This window comes from Hibiscus syriacus, unplaced genomic scaffold (assembly GCF_006381635.1).
Source record: "Hibiscus syriacus cultivar Baekdansim isolate YM2019G1 unplaced genomic scaffold, ASM638163v2 tig00112305_pilon, whole genome shotgun sequence".
In the NCBI taxonomy this organism is placed as follows: Eukaryota; Viridiplantae; Streptophyta; class Magnoliopsida; order Malvales; family Malvaceae; genus Hibiscus; species Hibiscus syriacus.
This window is the reverse complement of record NW_024063299.1, coordinates 1304573-1327515: the sequence shown is the minus strand read 5'-3', so window position 1 is coordinate 1327515 and position 22943 is coordinate 1304573. Positions and strand designations below refer to the sequence as shown.

Sequence of the window (22943 nt, the reverse complement as noted above, 5' to 3'; positions counted from 1 at the left end):
TCTAGGCGGGTACGTCTCCAGTGGGTAGTGGGTGTGGGGATGGATTTGAGAATGTACCCGCGTGGGCAGGTGTGGATTTGAAAATTTTTACCCATCATGGGTGGTGGGCGGGTGGTAGATTGAAAAATATTAGGTGGGTATGGGGATGGGGGAGGGGGTATCCGCACCCGACCCGCCCGTTTGCCATCCCTAGGTCTTAATTCTTTCTTTCCTTTTCTGTTGCTTGCTTCCACTTCTGTAATTCAATTGTTTGTTGAATAGATAGATAAGTAAATAGAAATTTTCATTGATTTTTATGTGAAACAGGAACAAAATCCACAAAAATGTCGATCAACATGAAAACACTCACGCAAGCTCTGGCCAAAACGGCGGCGGTTAACGAGAAGACCGTGCAAACAACTGTACAGGAGGTAATAAATCCCAAAGCTCTCTAGGACTATGAACTCCTTGACCAGATCGGCTCTGCAGGGCCAGGTCTTGCCTGGAAATTGTACTCCGCCAAGGCGCGTGACGGGACGCGTCCCTAGCAGTATCCCACGGTATGCGTTTGGTTGCTGGACAAGAAAGTTCTATCCGAGGCACGCGTGCGTGTAGAGATGCACAGAAGCCGGATTTCAATCCAATCCGGATCGGTTTCAATCCAATCCGGATCGGATAAAAACCGATCCGATTTTTTCTCCCAACCCAAAAACCGGATTTTAAAAAAACCGGATCGGATTTTAACCGGTTTGGAGGGTCGGATGGTGTAACCGGTTTCGGTTTGTAAAAAAACCGGATTTTTTTTCGGATAAAAAACCAGTTTTTTATCTGGTTTGAAAAAAACCGGTTTTTTATCCGGAAAAAAACCGGTTTTTTATCCGGTTTGAAAAAAACCGGTTTTTAATCCGGTAAAAAAACCAGTCGTTCAATTTTTTCCCAAACCGGTTATACTATCCGGTTTTTAAATATCCGATCCGGTTTAAAAAAACCGGTTTTTCCAAAATCCGGTTTCGGATATTTTTTAGGCAAAATCGGATATTCGAATTTTTTGTGCACCTCTACGTGCGTGCACGACTCTCTAAGGTGGCCGACGATTCATTCCTGGATCTGATACGGCCGGTGCAGCGTAGCTGGTGAGGCTGGGGCATCCAGGAGTGGTCCATGTGGTGCAGGCTTTGGATGAGAATAAGAATGCCGTGGCGATGGTTACGGAGCCTTCGTTTGCATCGGTGGCTTATACACTTGAGAATGTCGAGAGTATTACCAATGTTCCTAAGGACCTTATAGGAATAGTACGTGCTCTACTTGCTTTCTCCTGATTGAATTTGAAGTTGGTTCGGTTTCTCAATTTTTTTGAAGAACTCGAATGCTTGATATTCAGTATTTATAGATAAAAGGTGTCAGACAGCAAGGAAAAAGGTTACTGAAATTTTGTGCCTTGTAAAAAAATAGTGAGGTTTAACAAAAAAACTTGGATGAATCAGTTATGAAAAGGGAAATTATGTTGAGCGACATGTTTGTTGAACTTAGGAAATTTCAAAAAGCATATATTAAAGTTTAACAACTTGTCAGTATTTTGTGTTATCATAGAGGTTGACTAAATCTGCAAATTGATGAAAGAGTTAGGGAAAGACTTACTAATATAGACTGAATTAGGGAAATATTAAAGTTTTAGAAATCATAACTAACTTTTAAGAAAATAGTTAATCACATTATTAAGGTTCTATAATCAAGTTCTGTTCTGAGTAGCAACACTAAAATTTCCAATACTTGTGGCCACTTAAACCTTTCAATGAAGTATTGGATTAATGATCCTAGCAACTGCCAACATGATATTCTCCTTGGACCATAAGTTCTTTGTTGTTCTAAGCCCATAAAGTAATGTGTGTGACCCTTTTTGCTGGGCTTTTTTTTAAGTAAAAACTAATCACTGCCTGTGGCTTTGAAATGTTGAAATCTTTTGTTTAAGCAAGTTATTGATATTTAATCATGATTTTGAAGTATTGTAACTTGGATTTTCACCATGCTTAGTTGAAGTTTGGCATGTTTTCAATATGCCCAAATATGTGACTCAGACTTGGTCTCAACCTTAATGCATCCATCAATATGTTGGAAAGTTTGGAAATGGAAAGATTACTGTAGTTGAATTGAGTATACAATATTCCTTTTTTTTCTCAAAGTGGACTGAGTAGAAGCTTAAGAGTTTACGTGCTGTTACTGCCATAACCTATTTTGAGATTATTATCAAATTATATTTTCAACGATTTGAAAGAATCACAATCAAATGTCATTGAAGTGGAATACTTTAGAATCAGTTTGATTCTATAGAATTTAAGGGATGTTTTGATTACTAGTTTCATTGTCAAACGATTTCTTAATCCTTTAAAAACAAATTCCCAAATAGGAACTGATAAAATTTTAGTCCCTTTCATTATAATCCTTTACCCTTTTTAATGCTTCAGAGTATTTGTTTCCCTTTTCCACAAATTAATTGTGATATGCTGTTGTAAAGAACTATTAGTGGTTTAAGGGCTGTCATTGATTTATCCTCTTGTTCTTTAAAAAAATTCATCTTTTTTTATTTTTAGTATGTTTAGGCCTACCACTCGTTTCATTTTTTAAAATAAAATTTTGATTGTAGACAAGAATTTATTAAGTGTGCCCTCTTAGGCTACAAGATAGACTGTGGTGGGTATGGAACATAACTGCTGTATAGGTTTGTCTAAATACTGACTTTGCACTTTGCAGAATGTCTTGATTACGTCACATGGAGCTTGGAAGCTTGGTGGGTTTGGTTTTGCTGTCTCAAAAGATCAGGTCTCAAGTAGTAAGGGTGGGGATGGTGTGTGGGAAGAAATGCTACTCTTTCTTGTACTCAAACAAAAAACAAAAGCATTTTTCATATAAATTGAAATCATTGTACTTGACCCTACTGAAATCAAACTATGACACAAGGGAAAAGTATGAAATCTCATTTTCTTTAGCTATTCTTGTAGATGTGGGCATGGAGATTCAACATTTTATATATAAGGAAAACCTTGAATTTATGTCTAGCACTGGGAATTCATTCGTTAGACTAGCCTTAGCACCGGGAATATGAATGTCCTCTGTTTTATGCCTAAATGTGATGCATAATTGTTGCATATGGTCATACATATTTATCATTTTTTGAATTTAGGAATGCCATTTCGACTCCTTCCTTTAGCAACCTTTTTGGCTTTTATTTCCAGTAATTTTCTTTCTACTTTTTAGCCTCTGCTTTCACGTGTATTTTATTTTGACTTGTTGATTACATGGCGCTTTCTCTTCATAAATACGAGTACGCTCCTTATGTTAATTTATCAAGTCATTGGTCTTGATGGATGGAGTTATCATTTTACAGTAATGATATGTGTTTAGCTATTATATCCTTATGTTATATAGTCTGTGCAGAAATATAATTTTTTTAAAGAAGAGGAAGCCTCGTTAAGAACCCCTCATGATTAATGGAACACCTAAATGAATTTCTTAATTAGCAAAAGGAGAAAAAGAGTGCCTCAAATTTTATTAATAAAAAATATTACATAGAGTAGAATACATCCAATATCATCCCCCTTACAACTGAAAATCCCAAAATCAAAAAGATAAACCACCCAAACAGAAGTTCTCTAACTTAGTCAATACCAGATTTAGCTAAACCTTCAGCCTCAATATTAGCTGTCCTAGCTACCCAGCGAATTAGACCCTCCAAAACTCTTAAACTATCATCAATATCCTTAACAATAGTAACAAAAATATCAGAACATTTATCCAGATTCTTTACCCACTCCACTGACAACTTGCTATCACTTTTAATAATTAATCGATTCTTTAAGCACCATCGAAAGGAATCAAAGAAAATTAAATCATGCTTAATTGCCTTAAGCTCCGTTAAGGTAGGAGGACCCAGACCAGCAGCTTCTTGGAAAGAACCTAGCACCGAACCAGCTTCATCTCTTAAAATCCCGCCTAGTCCACTTGACTTCCAATCACCACTGACGACTGCATCCACATTCAACTTTAGAAAGCCCTTGGGAGGAGGGGACCAAGGAACCTGCTTAGCTATCAGACTTTTGGAAGTCGAACAGAAATCCACAAGAGATGGATCACTAATGAGAAAGTCTTTAGAAATTGAAGCGTCATTAAACTTTGCTAAGTACAAGAAGTAAGCCTAAACCTTGTAGTGAAAAATAATTCAGTCTGATCTAACATCACCCCATAAAAAACAATAGAATTTATATATTTCCAAATTGTCCAAAGAACAACACCTTGAATGAAGGACCAAATAGTTGAATGAGATACCAAATCTTCCTAAGCTAAAAGAAATCATTGTGCATTTTCATGAAAAACCGAAGTGATTTTCCACAAATTCAGGAACAAATTCCACACAACTGAGTATGTTAAGAATAGGTGTGAGGAAGATTCCAACTCCTTCTTACAAAATGGATATAAAATGTCCACTATTCCCTGAACCCCTCTATTAATTAATTTTGTCTTTACAGCCAATTTCTGATGAACAAACCTGCCACAAAAAGGTATCCACCCTAGAAGGCACCAACCCCCTCCAAAGAAGGCTCTTCCAAAAGGGATCAACATCCGAACCATAGGAGCACAACTTCACACAAGAGCTGACAGTGTAAATACCCTCTCCATTTCCTCTCCAAATCAAACCATTCCTCGAAGCTTCCGAAAGACTAGTTCTATTAATGATTGTCAACAAATCTATCCACTGATCCAATTCTCAATCGCTTAAATTCCTTATCATCTCTATATTCCAAAACCAACCAGCATTACAAAATTCACCAAACTCTGTTAACTTACCATTCTGATTTGTAGAAAGGACAAAAAGTCTAGGGAAAGCAACTTTGAGAGAAGAATTTAACGCCCAAATGTCTTGCCAAAACCGAATGTTCTCGCCATGGCCAACTTGGACTTTAAACAAGCTGTGAAACTTAGAACCAAAAGAATCTTCTTTGAAATGATTATTCACTACCAATTTCCAAAGCCAAGAAGCTTGAGCTGGAATCTTACTGTTGAACAACAGTAAACTGTTGTCAATATTGTACTTGTTGCATATCATCTTCCTCCATTCAGATTCCTTATCATTCGTGAACCTCCAAGACCATTTTCCAAAAAGAGCTATACTAATAAAATTGAGGTCCAACACACCCAAACCAGCATTCTCGTTGGCTTTACACATTGTCAACCAACTTACCCAATGAATCTTATTATTCTCTATTCCTCATCCCCATAAAAACCTTGCCATAATGGAATAGAACTTTTTATTCAAGAAGAAGGGATCTTAAATAAGGATAAATAATAAGAAGGAAGAGAACATAGAACCGCCTTTAACAAGACCAATCTCCCTGCCAAAGAAAGGGTTGTTACCTTCCAACCTGCAAGATTCTTGTAAAATTTCTAAACAACCAGATGCCATAAGGCTACAGAATATGTTTGCACCAAGAGGCAACCCAAGATAATCATAAGGGAATCTTCCAACTGAGCAACAATGACACTCTCCCACTCCTTTACATCCTCTATACTTGTGTTTATGTCAAATAATTTGCTTTTGTTGAGATTCAAGTAAAGACCAGACATGACTTCAAGGACTCGTAGAACTCTCTTAACATTTAGAATCTGCATCTTCAAGGCCTTACAGAAAATAATAAGATAATCTGCAAATTGTAGATGCGATAAATTAAAAGTACCTTCATAACTTCCGATGACCATACCACCAAAAAGGCCCGAGGAAACAACCTTAAGTAGTAGTAAGTTGAGAAGTTCCCTAGTCAAATTAAACAACATAGGTGAAAGGGAACAACTCTGTCTAAGACCCTTTTCCATTAGGGATTCCTCAGTAGGCACCCCATTACCAAAACTGACATTGAGGTAGTTGTAACACATTTTCTTATCCAATTGCACCATTTGGCCCCGAAACCCATCTTCTCCATCACCTTGAAAAGAATTGGCCAATCCATCGTGTCATATGCCTTCCTAAAATCCACCTTGAATACACAACCCTTTTGTCTTTTTTGCCTCTAATAGTAAATTCCTTTATTAGTTATAAAAGAGCGGTTCAGCGTTTGTCGACCAGGGATGAAAGAAAATTGCGAAGAACTGATGATATCATTGATGCAACTTCTTAATCTCCTTGAAAGACACTTCGAAAGAATCTTGTACATTCCCCAACCAAGCTGATAGGTCTATAGTCATCTAAGCCACCAATGTTGGAACCCTTATGGATAAGAGTAATGAAGGTATGATTGATTTCGTGCTCCCAATCTTTCCCACGAAAAATTATGAAAAAATCTCAAAATATATTCTTTTAAAATGACCAAAACCTCTTGAAAAAACCATATTCAACCTATCCGACCCTGGAGCTTTATTACTATCGCACAAGTTTAAAGCATCCCAAATTTCTTCCTCCAAAAACTCCTTTTCGAAAAAAAGACATTGTTCCAAGGAGATTCTAGCAAAATTCAGCTTCACGTCTTCCACTTCCAAGGTAGATCGGTTATTGTAAATTTCGAAGAAATGGTCTTGGACACTTGCCTTAATGAGAACCGGATCTTTAATGATCTTTCCTTTAACATTAAGAACTGTCGTAACCGATTTTCGCCCGGTATGATGTTTCTTGGTAAAAGCATGTATATAAATGGTTTTCATTGAAATGTTTTGGAGTCGCCATCGACCTTTTTGGGTTAGGTAGGTCGAATACCTAAAAATCACCTTTTAAAAGAGTTTTTAAGAAAACATCATTTTAAAAGATAAATCAGTCTACGTATAACCATAAATTCATAATAAAAAGGGATTCGAGGTCGATTACGCGTGGGGAAGGATCAACACCCTCACAACGCCCAAAATTGGTACTCCATCGATTATAAATTATCTCTAGTAGTGAAAATCTAAGAATTCGAATATAAATTTAATTTATGATCCTATTATTCCATATTCAATCGCATAATTTTATGTAACGGGAAATTCTAAGCAGAAATAGAAAATATTTCAATATTTCTAATAGAAGATAAAATAATCCCTAAAATAATTTAGAACGAATATTTTTCTTTCCAACTGCAATGAAAAGAATATAATATTTCCCCAAGAACTCAATATTAAAATAATTTGATTTACCAAATAATAAAAATATAACTAAAGTAGGCATGAATAAACATATTTTAGAGCTTTAATAAAATAAAATCATAAACAACATAAGGATCAAAAAGCAAGATGGCAAAATAAGGCATTCAATGTGATAAAATATGAAACATGCATATATATTCATGGGACTAAAATAAAATAAACAGAAAATAAAATGCACTAATCAATAGACTAAAATTAAAGTAATAAAAAATGAAAGAAAAAAAATAAAGACAGAAAATTAAAGTAATGAAATTAAAGGATTGAAATTAAACTAAATTAAAAGGCAAATCAAATAAATTAAAGGTAGTTAATAGGCATAAGATGACCAAATTAAAACTAATTATAAAATGCATAGTTAAAATTAAAGAATAAGTATAATTACCTAATTAAAATAAAAACAAAATCGATAGTCCACAAAACAATAAATAAAGCTAGAAATCAAAGGATTAAAACATAATAAAATATAAAAATAGTGAACAAATCTTAAATAAAACAGTGACTAAAACATAAAAAATAAAAATATCACATCAAAATCATAATAAAATAATAACATAACACAAGCAGTGACTGAAAATTAATAAATGTAAAAGTCAATAACTAATTTTGAATAAATTAGAATAATAATATGATGTGATCCAAGTCAGCATCATGTTTAACTTTTATATTCCAACCTTTCAAGGAAGAAACTTTCTATCTTTTATACATAATGATGCCTATTTCATATGCTATAACATAGTTATATTCATATACATATATTACATCTATAGCTATAATGATGATAACTTATTCATTACTATGTGAGGCATAAATTATTATTATATACTATAGTGCACATCTTTATCTTATACACATTAATATAGTTCATGTACTTAACTTATTCTTTATGTTATGTGTGTAGGTACATTCGGCCACAACTTGGGAGCTATATTAGAGCTAAATGGTGAAAGCAACAACAAGGAAACTTACATGGGGACGTTTAAGAGAGCATAAGGAACATTTGGTGAAAAGTTTTTGGAGACCCATGATCTCATAGTTGGATTGAGCTGAAGATTTGAGCTACAAGATGACTTCAATTTAGCTGGTGAGCTGCGCCATCATCATCATCATTTAGGACACTTCAAATATATCCTAAGTCAAATTTTGTGAAATTGTACCTTTTCACTAATAGTTTTTACCTCAAGAGGTACCTTTCACAAGGAGCTGCCATAATGATCATGTTACAACTCACCTATGGCTAGCTCACCTCCAGCTCTTTCACCCCTAGAACTAACTCAAACATGAAAGGTTACCTTCCAACAATTGTGTCCTTTCATGAATGATGTTGTCCATGAAGATGCCCTTTCATCAAGGTGCATGTTGGTGAAGAGATTACATCAATTGAAGGCCTAAATCATGAAGAGACATGAGACAAAGCACCATGCCTATTAGACCACCATCCACATGCCTTGCACATGAGAGCTTTGGGGGCCAAAATAAACCAGCACATCACCATTCGACCAAGGAAGATGACTTTGGCCCAAGATGAATAAGCAAACCACCATTCGGCCAAAGGGAGGTTGATTCATGCATGGTTGAAACATCAAGCCCCTTTATGGACATATTCATTCATTTAATTAATTATCTGCTTTCATTATAGACATGTGCCTAGCCGAAACAATATGTGCCTATTCGGCCAAGCCTTCTTGTTTCCTATAAATTGAGATGCTTGCTTTTATTTGTACTTATCTCATTTCATAAAATAAACAAACCTTTGTGAGTTAAATCTCTCTTCAAAGTTCTTTGAGAACTTTATCAATTAAGCAAGTATATTTCTTATACTTGTGGCATCATTCATTTTACCTTGATTCCTAAATTCCTAGATTTTATATCTAGTGGGTTGAAGATACTATCACCACCCTACAAGAAAGTTTGTGAAGATCAGGGTTGTGCTCTTTAGAATTGTTTCTTCTTTGGCGTGTTTGAGATACATCATCACCATCTTCCATACAACATCAATACCATCTATCATCTTCCATCAAGACCACCAACAACATCATTATAATTCCGCAGCCAATTCTTTTCTTACTTTTAGGCATAATGCAAACAAATACCCCTAACGTTTGAAACTATATGCATTTATGCCCAAATCATTTTTTTGGAGTAGTTATACCCATAACATTTAAATTTGATTCAAAAAGAACCCCTGTTAGATGGAAACCGTAAGTCAACTGACGGTCAATGGCTCCAACTGACTAAGCAAGCACAGGTGGACAATGATGATGACGTGGCGTATCCACGTCACTAATATATACTGACGTGGAATTGACACGTCAGTAATTTTTTTGTTTAAAATTTAATTTCAATTAGAATTTTACACCAGTAAGAGAGTGACACATGTCACCAGGACACCAGGCCAAACATGTTACTTTGTTATTTTATGTAACAAAATCGTTTTTAACCCATAATAAATGTTCAGTTTATTTAAACAAAATAAAACACGTGTTTCAAATATCTTATAGGCATCTTCAAACTGATTTTCCCCCTAAACCCAAGTTGTACTCTTGTTCCTCGGTAGAAGAATATCAATTTGTTTAGATCGTCCCTGTCCATCAAGAACATCAACATCCTCCTTAATATGGTATGCATTGCCCCTGAAACGCTAAAGAAATAAAAAAATAGCTCCCGAAAGCCAAATCCTAGGATTGTGTAGCACGGTTTCGTTACTGAATATATTTCTAGCGGCGAACACGAACCAAATCAGTAAAAACTCGAGGATGATGTCGGTTTGAGTTTTTGAAATGATGGGAGGACGATGGATGAGACCCACGATGAGTTTAGTTTGACTCAATGAAATCGACGAGTGATTCAGTGAATCGAGTGAAACTGGCCTGCTGCATTCGTTCCGAATCATCTTTCAATGATTTGGCGGCGGGGCTGGCGAGGTGGAAGTTGGGAAGGGAATTGACGCCGAGGAGGTTAAAAGAAGATTTGGATTCGCGAAACTCGATGTCACAAAAGAAGAGATTGGGGCAGGTCGAGTTTTGGTTGGCGATGACGGAAGAGGCGACGACGGCGAAGGGGGGTCGGATTTATCGTGGAGTTGAGTGGCATCGAAGAAGATGAGCAGAGAGTAAGGGCCTGGGGTTTTCAGCGACGTTAAGAATTTAAAGACAGATTGATCATCCAAATGGATGACCCTCGATTTCGATTAGGATTGAAAGGCGAGGAGGTGGTCGATCAGGTGTGATTGTGATTTAGCTTTTGAAATTACAAGGGAGAGTGAAACGACGATGAATGATGATAGTATGAAGAAATTGTTCATCAATCTGTTGTAGCATCAAACTATTGTTCACTTTCATGCATTCACTTGGTCATTTTTGCTTACTTATAGGGTATAGGTAACAGGTATAGAGCGTAGCTCTTGCAGTTTAGTTTGAAAAAGACCTAATATTAATTTCAATATCTTGTGTGTTTAATCAATTTCTTTTATATATTTAGTTCACAATTTTGTTAATTTAATTGAAAAATATTTAATTTAAACCAAATAATTTGATTACTTACTTTCCATTGAAAATCTTTTGTTTGTTATTTTAAGAATTTCTTGTATAAAATAGCTTCAAATTATGAGTTAGGTTCTAAATTGATGTTGGTTTAAATCAGGGATGATAATATGACTGGATGAAATAAATCATTATTTTAACTTTATTTGGTTCTATTATCATAAAAATTAATTTGATTCAAATTCAAAAAAAATACCTGATATTAAAATCTTATGGAAAATCTCACTATAGGTCGATCTTTAAATTTTATTTTATTAATATACTTTTATAAAATAAAAATGCTTATTATTCAACTTAAAATTAAAATAAATTTTAATTTAAATGTATTATAATTCTAGTACTAATTTTTAAGAGTTAAATAAGATTTTGTTACACAAAATAACCAAGTAGTATGCTTGGCCTGGTTGGCAAGGGCCATCTTATTTCATGCCTTGCCCCAGGTTCGAGTCCCCTTCCACGCACATAGTAACATTTTATATTCGTTTTTGCCAATACGCGCTAATGGGAGAGTGACACTTGTCACTCTCTTATTGGTGCAAAATTCTAATTGAAATTAAATTTTTAAACAAAAAAATTACTGACGTTTCAATTCCACATCAACATATATTAGTGACGTTAACACACCACATCATCATCGCTGTCAACCTGTGCTTGCTTAGTCAGCTGGAGCCGTTGATCGTTAGTTGACTAACGGTTTCCATCCAATGGGGGTGACTTTTGAATCAGATTTAAACGTTGTGGGTACAACTGCTCAAAAAAATGATTTGGGCACAAATGAATATAGTGTCAAACGTTAGGGGTATTTGTTTGCATTATGCCTACTTTTTATTTCATTAATTATTTACTTATCCATTTCTTATTCCATTACTAATACCATTTCTTATAATCTTTGTTGTAGCCATACTTATAGCTCAAGGACATCAGTACTTGTCATTCCTAGATCGGGACAACAATAAGGCTATCTATTTACTTCCATTGAAGAGTGTAGATTCGGCCTACATCAAGAGGTATTCATAGTATAGTTGGATTGAAACAAAAGTGTCATTGGCGTGCAACAACAAAAGTAAAAAGAAAAGAAGTTCAAAAAGGAAATCAAAAGCTCCAACAACAACAAACGAGTTCAAAAAGAACAAAGAAAAATAAGAAAAAGAATTTTCAACAAAAAGAAAAGCAAAGCCAAGGAAAAGTGCTCTACCATTACAAGTTAAATAAAGGAGGCATATCTACACTAGAGAGGATAACCTTATTGTGTCTTGTGAAAGGGTGTAGTAAGTGTTCTTTCTTGGGTTGTAAGTCACCTATTCATTTCTTTAATTTCATTTTCCTTGTCTTCAACCTTTTCCTTCTTTTTATTTCCTTGAAACCTTTCTTCTACCTTTCCATTTCTTCTTTTCCTTTCTATCCTAACCTATTTTGCAACTGACACACACAAGAAGAGAAATAACTTGTATAATCTTGAGTTAGTTCTTCAAAGGATCTAACAAGAGAGATATAGTGGAAAAAGGCATATTGAGTGAGTGAGATCAGAAGGAGAATTGTTAAAAGCTAAATCATATTCCCAAGAGTAAACACGAATGTTGAGTGGAGTGATCTTATCTTTTCTTTGGAGTGAAGTTTGTGAGGCTTTGTGAGTATGCTGGTAAGGTTTACTTTATTTTATTTTGTTTACTAACCATGTCTCAAAGTCCTAGAGGAAATACAGGTCAACTAAACTTGCAAATACAAGCATTGATTAGAGAAATGATGAGAATGTTTCGTGAAGAGTTTGATGCTCTTCATGATAAGATAGACCAACGACGAGATCCACCACAAGCTCGAAACAATGATACCCCTCAGAGACAACAACCTCTTCAAGAAGATGACTCCCTAGATAATTATGATGGAGAAGAACCAACAATGTTACAAAGGCCTAGGCGTGCCAATGTTTATAATAACATGAGTAACATCAAAATCAAGATTCCTCAATTCGAAGGGAAAATTGATCATGAATCCTATCTTGAATGGGAAAGCAAGGTGGAACATATTTTCAGTTAACACAACTATTCTGAATTAAAGAAAGTAAGATTGGCGGCCATGGAGTTCGTAGATTATACTTTGATATGGTGAGATCAACTTACTCTTACTAGAAGGAGGAATGGAGAACGACCAATCTCAACATGGCTTGAAATGAAAGGTATCATGCGTAAAAGTTCCATTCCTATTCATTATCATGGGGACTTGCTTTAGAAACTACAGAATCTTAAACAAGGCCAACAAAGTGTGGAGGATTACTATAAGGAGATGGAAGTGGAAATGATCCGAGTTAATATTGAGAAGGATCGTGAAGCAACCATGGCTAGATTTCTTGCTGAACTCAATCCAGAAATTGCCAACACCTTGGAGTTGTACTATTACATAGAGATAGATGTAATGGTGAAAATGACAATGAAGATATAAAGATAACTACGAAGAAGATCTACCTCTCGCAATGCCATGCCTACACTTTTAAGATGGAGTCCAAACAACTTGAAGAAATCTACTCCTACTCCTAGAAAAGAGAAGGTTGAATCATCCAATGCTTCACAATTCAACAAGGATAACTGATGTGAGCACATCTATGCCAGCAAAGGAAGTTGATCCGGAGGTCCTACCAACAGGACCTATCACACGTTCTATGGCAAAGCATTTCAGGGAAGCTCTTTCTCTTAAGTGTTTACAAGTTTCTGAATCATTTCGTAATGTTTATGCCTTAGAAACTAAGCTTTTCAATATGTTACATACTGATGTGTAACATCACCTTAGTTATACTAGGTAATTATATGCATTTGCATTAGTTTTATTAGATACATAAGTGTGTACATTATATATATATTACTTACTTTATGTTTTTAATAAGTTTTATAGCTCATAAGTGTGTTTGCATGTATTTTCAGCTTAATAGTATGTTTACAATAAGTTTGCCATACTTTGATAGATGTTATTATGTTTTTCATATAGGAACAATAAAGGGCAACATCTTAAGGTCTTAATCCTAGCTCGGTTGAAACTCAAAGGAGTGTATGCAGCTCATCTCAGCTAAAGTAAACTCACTACACTTTCAGCTAGCTGAATTCAGCTCACCTTAGCTCCGTTCAGCTCCATTTCAGCTCCACTAGCTCAATTCAAGCTAACAAGTCCAGAAGCAGCTCAAAGGTGTCATACATGTGGGAGAGTGTCCTACAAGCATGTAAACAGCATGTGGGGCGTTATATACCTATCCAAGAGTGCATGGCATGTGTGACATTGTGCACATGTGTGGAAATTCAACATTGGGCAGATTTGAATTCAAACTAAAAGCACATGTGAAATTGTTTGAATTCTCTACACTTCCCTCCATGAATGGACGTTTTAACCTCCTTATCCACTCATTTAAAACATGCAAAATGTGTTAAATGCATTCAAAATCAGCACACAAATGGGAAGCAACACAAGGGAGTTACATGGTGGTTTTTCATTTGAGTTTTAAATTCAAAATATGATAGTTTTGTAGCCACAAGTGATGGCTAGCCATATCTCTCCTTTATCTATATATTTTTGTAATTTTGTAAGTACAAAGGTTAGACATTTGATGAATAAAAATTATTGTGAGGTTTTCTCTCAATGTTAGTTCTTCTTAGAACTATTTTCTTGACATTTCAAGTCTGATCTTGTTGTATCAAACACTTGATACTTCGGGTTCTTAGATTGCTATCTAACGGGTCCAAGTCATTTGAACATTGAACGTATAAGGTTCGGGTTTATACTTTTTAGTAAAGGTTCTTCCTTGTTCTGTATTTGTTAACCAAAATTTCCAGATTTGTTCTTTCACCATTGTCATCTTCTCCGAGCACTCATCTTCCACCTTTCACGATTTTAAATTTCCATCAACCTAATTCATCCTTTTTTCATCATTTCTTAGCCATTTTCGTCCATAGCCTTAACCATACAACCAGCATCATCATCCTTAGTTTTAATAAGTTTGTTGCAAAGGAATTACTTACTTCATTCTAGATCCATTAAATCGAAGAGGTCCTCATCCAATAGGTTGCCTCATATCAATAACCGAGGAAAAGAAACCCCATAAAGATCAAGAGAAATTCGGTGCTTTAAATGTCTTGGGAGGGGACATGTTTCTACACAGTGTCCCAACCGAAACACCATGCTTCTATTTGGAAATGGTGACATTGAATCTGACCATGAAGAAGAAGAAACAACACTAATCAAAGTCGAGGAAGAGGCACAAATTGGGGCTCCCATGGAATGAGAAGCTCTAGTGGTTAAAAGAAGCCTGAGTACTCAAGTGATAGATTCACAACGAGAAAACATCTTTTATACACGATGCCATATGAATGAAAAGGTATGTTTCATGATCATAGACGGTAGGAGTTGTACCAACATAACAAGTTCAATCATGGTGGAAAAGCTGGGATTAAAAACATTGAAGCATCCAAGTCCTTATAAACTACAATGGCTCAATGAACTACTAGAACTTAACGTCAATAAAAAGGTGACGGTTCCTTTTTCAATTGGAAAATACAAGGACGAGGTTATGTGTGAAGTCGTTCCTATGCATGCTAGCCATTTACTTCTTGGAAGACCATGGCAATATGATAAAAGGACTATCCATGATTTTTTTACCAATCAATACTCGTTCAACCATGGAGGGAAGAAGATTATTCTTACACCTTTGACACCTAAGCAAGTCCAAATTGATCAAAGCAAGATGAAGCAAAGTGTTGAGGCCATGAGGAAAGGAAAAATGACATCAAGCAAGGAGGAAACTCGTCCGAAAACAAGTGTTTATACATCTAAGTGCTTGTTACATAAATGTTTATTGTCAAGACGCAAGATCGAAGAATATATTTCTAATCCTTGAAAATGCAGAAATTTTCTTTGATTTACAGGATGTTCCAAGCAACATAATTTGTCAATTTGGGAGACTAAGGGACGTAACCTTTCAAGAACCAAGAGATGCATCTAATGAAAGGCAAAGGGGAACAATTTTTCATACAAAGGACGTGACTTATGAGGATTCTAAGGACATTTCCATTCCAAGAGTCATAAATCTTCATAATTCAACAAATACACTTATTGGAGGACCAAGGAACATGACTTTTGGTATGCTAATGGACATAATCGTACAAAGCAATATGTCTTCAACAAACATGAATTTTGAACATCCATCTAACAGGGAGTACATATTATTTTTTATTATGTTTAATCCAATTTTTACTTATGAAATTTTTCTTTCCTTTCAGATTATGGAATTTCAAAGCATTCATTCAAAGGGCATGAACCTTTCCATAAAGGTACTTGTTGAATCTATTGGATGGAAGGACACTAGGAAAAGATTCTTTTTTGATTTGAGGTCAAATCGATTAAAAGTAGGGGAGGATGATGTGATCCAAGTCAGCATCATGTTTAACTTTTCTATTCCAGCCTTTCAAGGGAAGAAACTTTCTATATTTATACATAATTATGCCTATTTCATATTCTATAACATAGTTATATTCATATACATATATTACATCTATAGCTATAATGATGATAACTTATTCATTACTATGTGAGGTATAAGTTATTATTATATACTATAGTATGCATCTTTATCTTATACACATTAATATAGTTTATGTACTTAACTTATTCTTTATGTTATGTGTGTAGGTACATTCGGCCACAGCCTGGGAGCTATCTTAGAGCTAAATGGTGAAAGAACATCAATGAAACTTATATGGGGACGTTTAGGAGAGCATAAGGAACCTTTGGTGAAAAGTTGTTCGGAGACCCTATGAGCTTATAGTTGGATTGAGCTGAAGATTTGAGCTACAAGATGACTTCAATTCAGCTGGGGAGCTGCACCATCATCATCACCACTTAGGACACTACAAAATATGTCCTAAGTCAAATTTTGTGAAATCGTACCTTTTCACGAATAGTTTTCACCTCAAGAGGTACCTATTCACAATGAGATGCCATAATGATCATCATGTTACAACTCACCTATGGCTAGCTCACCTCCAGCTCTTTCACCGTAGAACTAACTCAAACATGAAAGGTTATATTCCAACAATTGTGACCTTTCATGAATGATCCTTCCCATGAAGATGCCCTTTCATCAAGGTTGGTGAAGAGATTAATCCATTGGAGGCCTAAATCATGAAGAGACATGAGACAAAGCACCATGCCTATTTGGCCACCATCCACATACCTTACACATGAGAGATTTGGGCACCAAAATGAACCATCACATCACCATTTGGCCAAGGAGGATGACTTTGACACCAAGATGAACAAGCACACCACCCTTCGGCCAAGGGGAGGTTGATTCATGCAAGGTAGAAACATCAAATCCCTTTATGAAGGATTAACCAAACCAAAATCAAGCCTATGGACATATCCGTTCATTGAATTAATTATCTATTTTCATTAGAGATATGTGCCTAGCCGAAATAATAGGTACCTATTCAGCCAAGCCTTCTCATTTCCTATAAATTGAGAGGTTTGCTTTCATTTGTATTTATCTCATTTCATAAAATAAACAAATCTTTGTTATTTAAATCTCTCTTCAAAGTTCTTTGAGAAATTTATCAATTAAGCAAGTATATTTCTTATACTTGTGGCGTCATTCCTTTCACCTTGAATCCTAAATTCCTAGATTTTATATCCAGTGGGTTGAAGATACCATCACCCCCTCAAGGAAGTTTGTAAAGATCAGGGTTGTCCCATTTAGCATTGCTTCTTCTTTGGTGTGTTTGAGATACAACATCAACACCATCAATCATCTTCCATCAAGACCACCAACAACTTCATTATAATTCTGCAGTCATCTATTTTCTTACTTTTTTCCATTAATTATTTACTTATCCATTTCTTATTCCATTACTAATACCATTTCTTATAATCTTTGTTGCAACCATACTTATAACTCAAGGACATCAGTACTTGTCATTCCTAGATCGGGACAAAAATATGGCTAAATATTCACTTCCATTTAAGAGTGTAGATTCATCCTACAACAAACGGTATTCAGAGCATAGTTGGATTGACAACAAAAGTGTCATTGGCGTGTAACAACAAAAGAAAAAAGAAAAGAAGTTCAAAAAGGAAATCAAAAGATCCTACAACAACAAACAAGTTCAAAAAACAAAAAAGAAAAAAAAGAAAAAGAATTTTCAACAAAAAGAAAAGCAAAGCCAAGGAAAAGTGCTCTACCATTACAAGGAAAAGATATTAGCAAAAATAATAATCAAAGAGAGGAAATGTGTGTTAGTGAAATATGAAAAGATTAAATACAACAAGTAAATGAACCATAAAATACAGTGAATAAACATACATAAGAAATTAAAACCCTAACCGCATAATTTCTAGTTCACATGCATTTATTCAAAAATAATCTATTAAATTAAAAGATGAAAGTTAGAGATCATTTCTCCTTTGTGTACACTTATTTGGGTACCTGTGGATAAGCATGGTCTTAGATCTAATGGGTTTCTACAGTGTAAGAGTTCCAGTTCTAGAGTAAAGGTACTCGAATTGTCCTTGTTGGTGCCCCCTTAGGCGAGCCAGACCCTCGATCCTCACCCATTATAAGCTTAAGCGGATCGAGTTCAATTCAAGAGGGCACATTTTCCTATACCTGACACAGAGAATAAATCCTCATGAAGACATAGGGCATATGAACCCTAGAAGCTACTTGCTAGGTCTGACACAGAGAATAAATTCTCACGAAGACGTCGCTTTCACTCCCACTCAAAAGGGAAATAGCTCGAGTATAAAGTGTGTGTATGCAATGCAAGTGTCATATGTGAGGAGAAATTCTCAAACCTTTGACAAATAGCCACACAAAAATCAAATTAAAACGATTTTAACATCTGAAAAACAATCATATACAAACATTAGTATACAAGGATATAGAATAAAAAATTGAAAGAAATCAAAATAATAGTAAATAAAATAAAATTGAATTCTCAATTTCCAACTATAGAGACAATATATAATCGATTTACGGCTTGACCAGCTTAGTCCCCAGTGGAGTCAGCAAGCTGTCATAATCGACTTTTCCCCGGTATAACGTTTCTTGGTAAAAACATGTAATGGTTTTCAAAGAAATGTTTTGGAGTCGCCATCGACCATTTTGGGTTAGGTAGGTCGAATACCTAAAAATCACCTTTTAAAAGAGTTTTTAAGAAAACATCATTTTAAAAGATAAAACAATCTACTTATAACCATAAATTCATTCTTTTTTAGTAATAAAAAGGGATTCGGGGTCGATTACGCGTGGGGAAGGATTAGCACCCCCACGACGCCCAAAATTGGTACCCCACCAATTATAAATTGTCTCTAGTAGTGGAAATATAAGAATTCGAAAATAAATTTAATTTATGATCTTATTATTCCAAATTCAATCGCATAATTTTATGTAACGGGAAATTCTAAGGAGAAATAGAAAATATTTCAATAATTCCAATCGAAGAGAAAATAATCCCTAAAATACTTTAGGATGAATATTTCTCTTTCCAACTTAAATGAAAAGAATATAATATTTTCCCCAAGAACTCAATATTAAAATAATTTGATTCGACCAAATAATTAAAATATAACTAAAGTAGGCATGAATAAACATATTTTAGAGCTTTAATAAAATAAAATCATAAACAATGTAAGGATCAAAAAGCAAGATAGAAATATAAGGTATTCAATGTGATAAAATATGAAACATACTAAAATAAAATAAGTAGAGAATAAAATGCACTAATCAAAAGACTAAAATTATAGTAATGAAATATGAAAGGAAAAAATAAAAGATAGAAAATTAAAGTAATGAAACTAAAGGACTGAAATTAAACTAAATTAAAAGGCAAATCAAATAAATTAAAGGCAATTAATAGACATAAGAAGACCAAATTAAAACTAATTATAAAATGCATAGTTAAAATTAAAGAATAAGTATAGTGACATAATTAAAATAAAAACAAAATCAATAGTCCAAAACAACAATAAATAAAATTGGAAATTAAATGATTAAAACATAATAAAATATAAAAATAGTAAACAAATCATAAATAAAATAGTGATTAAAACATAAAAAACAAATATCACATCAAAATCATAATAAAATAATAACAGAACACAAGTAGTGATTGAAAATGAATAAATGTAAAAATCAGTAACTAATTTCGAATAAATCAGAATAATAATAGTGAATAAATTAAAATAAAATAAAACATAATGATAAAAATACAATAAATTAGAAAAGAGAAGTTCAGTGACCAAAATGAAAAACATAGTAAATATTAGGAAACCTGTACAAAAATAAACCAAAATGTAAGTATGAAAACATTAAAAATTGTAAAATAACAAAATAAAGAAAATATTTGAAAATAAGTTATATAAGTTGAAATTGGGGACCAAAATGAACACATGAGAAAACTAGAGTGACTGCGTGTGATTTAACCCTAGAAGCCCTAAACACAGGTGCCAAAACTACGTCGTTTCATGGTGTCGTTTTGATTCGTTTATAAATACCCTTTTTTTGTTTTTTTTTTGTTTTCTCTTCTTAACTCTCTCTCTTCCTTCTCAATCCTTCCCCTTCTTGCTTCACTTATCCAGAAACCGGCGATGAGTACCGTCACCGATAGTCACGCCGGCCTCCACCTCTGATGTTTTTGGCCACCAAACTTTCGAGGTTTCTTCGTTTCATCATGGTGGTTACAGATCCAACCTTCGTTTTGTGAGATTCAGAGTCTATCCCCGTGAAAATTGTCGGTGACCTTTTGGATTTCAAAGCTCTGATCTCCTTCCTCTACCGTCAGATCGAGATAATTTTTAAGTATGTTGCTCCCCTCCTCAAGGCGCACCTACTTACCGTTCGGATTGGCCAAAGAAGATCACTGCCGCTAGTGAGGTTCCGGCCGAGTGTAACTTTTCTCTTTTTTTAGTTGAAAGTTTAGTTTTTAAAAAATAAAATCTCTAAAATGTTTTTTATTTCTTTCAAAAAAATTAAAAGGGAGACTGATTACATAATGTTCTAGGGATTTTATAATCACATTACATGTAAAATAAAATTTTCATTATATTTTTTCTTTATGATGATGGGCTAACTCGGGACGTGCGGCATTGGTGGCCATGGGTGGAGCTGCCGGCGACGTGGAACACTTGAGACCACGGGCATGGAGGGACAGTTGTTCTGGTGATGGAAACTACTGGAACATGGACGTGGAGGGATAGCTATTCCGGGCTTGCTATTGTAGAGGTTGTTGGCAGCTGCTGAAGGCTAAGGTAAAAACAAAAATGGTGATTACAAGAACATTCAAGGAATTCAGCCTCTTCCTAATGGAAGCACATGTATGGAAGAATCTTGAATTACGATCTCCATCTTTCACCCATTTCGCTCTAGATTTTTTGCACTAATTTTGCTCCTCGATTTTATAAAGCCTCCATAATTCATTCCTCAAAGAAACTAGATCTGTAGCACTTTCATTCCAATCATGATTTTGTTGTAACTCCTTTTCTAAATTCTGAATTCTTCCTTCTACATCGATGATCAAAGCACCTGGAAATTGATCCCTCGAACCATACCAGTCTCAAATGGCAGCTTTCGTGCTTCTTAGGATACTCAAAATTCCAACTCTTTTCTTAGTTTTCTTATAATCTTTAATAGATGATAACACCAGCTCCTCAAAGCCATCCTCTTTCATTAAATAATTGAACAGTTTGAAAGGTTTTTACCCCAATTTTCTCCCCCATTTTCAAGAATTATGACACTATGATCTGAAACTGACTTGGGAAGTAGAGACTGATTGATCTCAGAAAAGGCTGTCAGGAAATTGGTATCTACTAAGAACATGTCCAGTCTAACAAAAGTTTGATATTCCTGATTATTGCACCATGTGAACATACCTCCATATAAAGGTAAATCGATTAAACCAGCTTGATGAATAAAAAGCCTCAAAACCTCCATAGAATTCCTGTTTTGTGTTCTACATTTCTTCTATTCTTCTGTTAAATAGACGTTGAAATCCCGTCTCACACATAAAGGGATTCTATGACTAACCAGATACGAGTAAATCTCATCAAAAAAGCTAGATTTCTCATCCTCCATGGAAGTCCCATATAGGATAATAAATCCACATCTAAATTGGTTAACTCTAAACTTCCCAAAGATGGCAACGAACCTTCTGTTGACAAAATGATCTTCCACTTCGAATATGTTTTCATCTCAACAACTCAAGAGACCTCCTGAAGAGCCTTCAGCTAGTCATTCTACAACCCCTTGAAGATTATTCAACCCCTTCCTTCTAAAGAACTATATAGGCAAATTCTCCACTTTAGTTTCTTGCAAAAAAAGAACAGATGGATTGTACTTGGAAACCAAATTTTGAAATGCGCGTTAATTCTCTTTCTTTCCCAAACCCCTAACATTCCATGTAACAATAGCAAAATTTGGCATCATAATATAATAATAAATGACCCTAAGTATCCTACAATAAAGCAACCACCTCACCAGGCCAAACTAGTTCCTTTCTCCAAATTCATTATTTTTTCCAGAAAGGTTTACTTCTCGTCCTTGAAGGAAACACCCAATAGCTTTCTTATTTCCTAGGTAGTCAGAGCTTCCTTCATCAACACTGAGAAAGCTGGGGAAGAGATTGTAGAAATTCTGACATGATCTAAAGCATCCCTTATCAAAAATCTTTCAAACCACCGGTTAATTTTCTCCTTCATGATGCCAGAACTGCAACCTCCCGAATGACGTCCTTCATCAGGATTTAAATGTCCTCGTTATACTGTTTGGTCCTGAGAATAATTTTCCAGGTAACCTTCTATAGAAATTATAGCCTCCGGATCTGTTATTTGACCCGAACATAAAACTAATGTCATGTCTCTCTGCTTATCTTGATCCCCTTCTATTATAGAAATTGTACTATGCTCCTTTCGAAGCCAAATTTTCCTCACAGTAGACTCTGTTAAAATGGTCGATCCTCCTTCTCCCTTCCAGGGCACTCTTGATGGATGAATTATTTGTTTTCTGGTAGTTGACTTCATCCTTGTATTATTAGAAAAAATTGGTTCTTTTCCTGACCCACAAACTCATACCCCTTTAAATTAATTATTGGCCCAACACGAATAATCTTTGAAACAGGGGAATCGGGCTCACTGTTACCCACTGATTGGTCCTGAGTACTAGTATCTCAATATACCAAATTTCTGATGCCTAGCCCCGCATACTCTCCAACATTGTTTCTAGAAAAAATGCGGGAGTCTAAC

The 22943-nt window shown here is 34.9% G+C and overlaps 1 pseudogene; it reads left to right on the top strand.

Annotated features, from left to right (window-relative positions):
• Positions 1-216: 216 nt before the first annotated feature.
• Positions 217-22943, top strand: part of LOC120177695 — a 93049-nt pseudogene continuing 70322 nt past the window's right edge.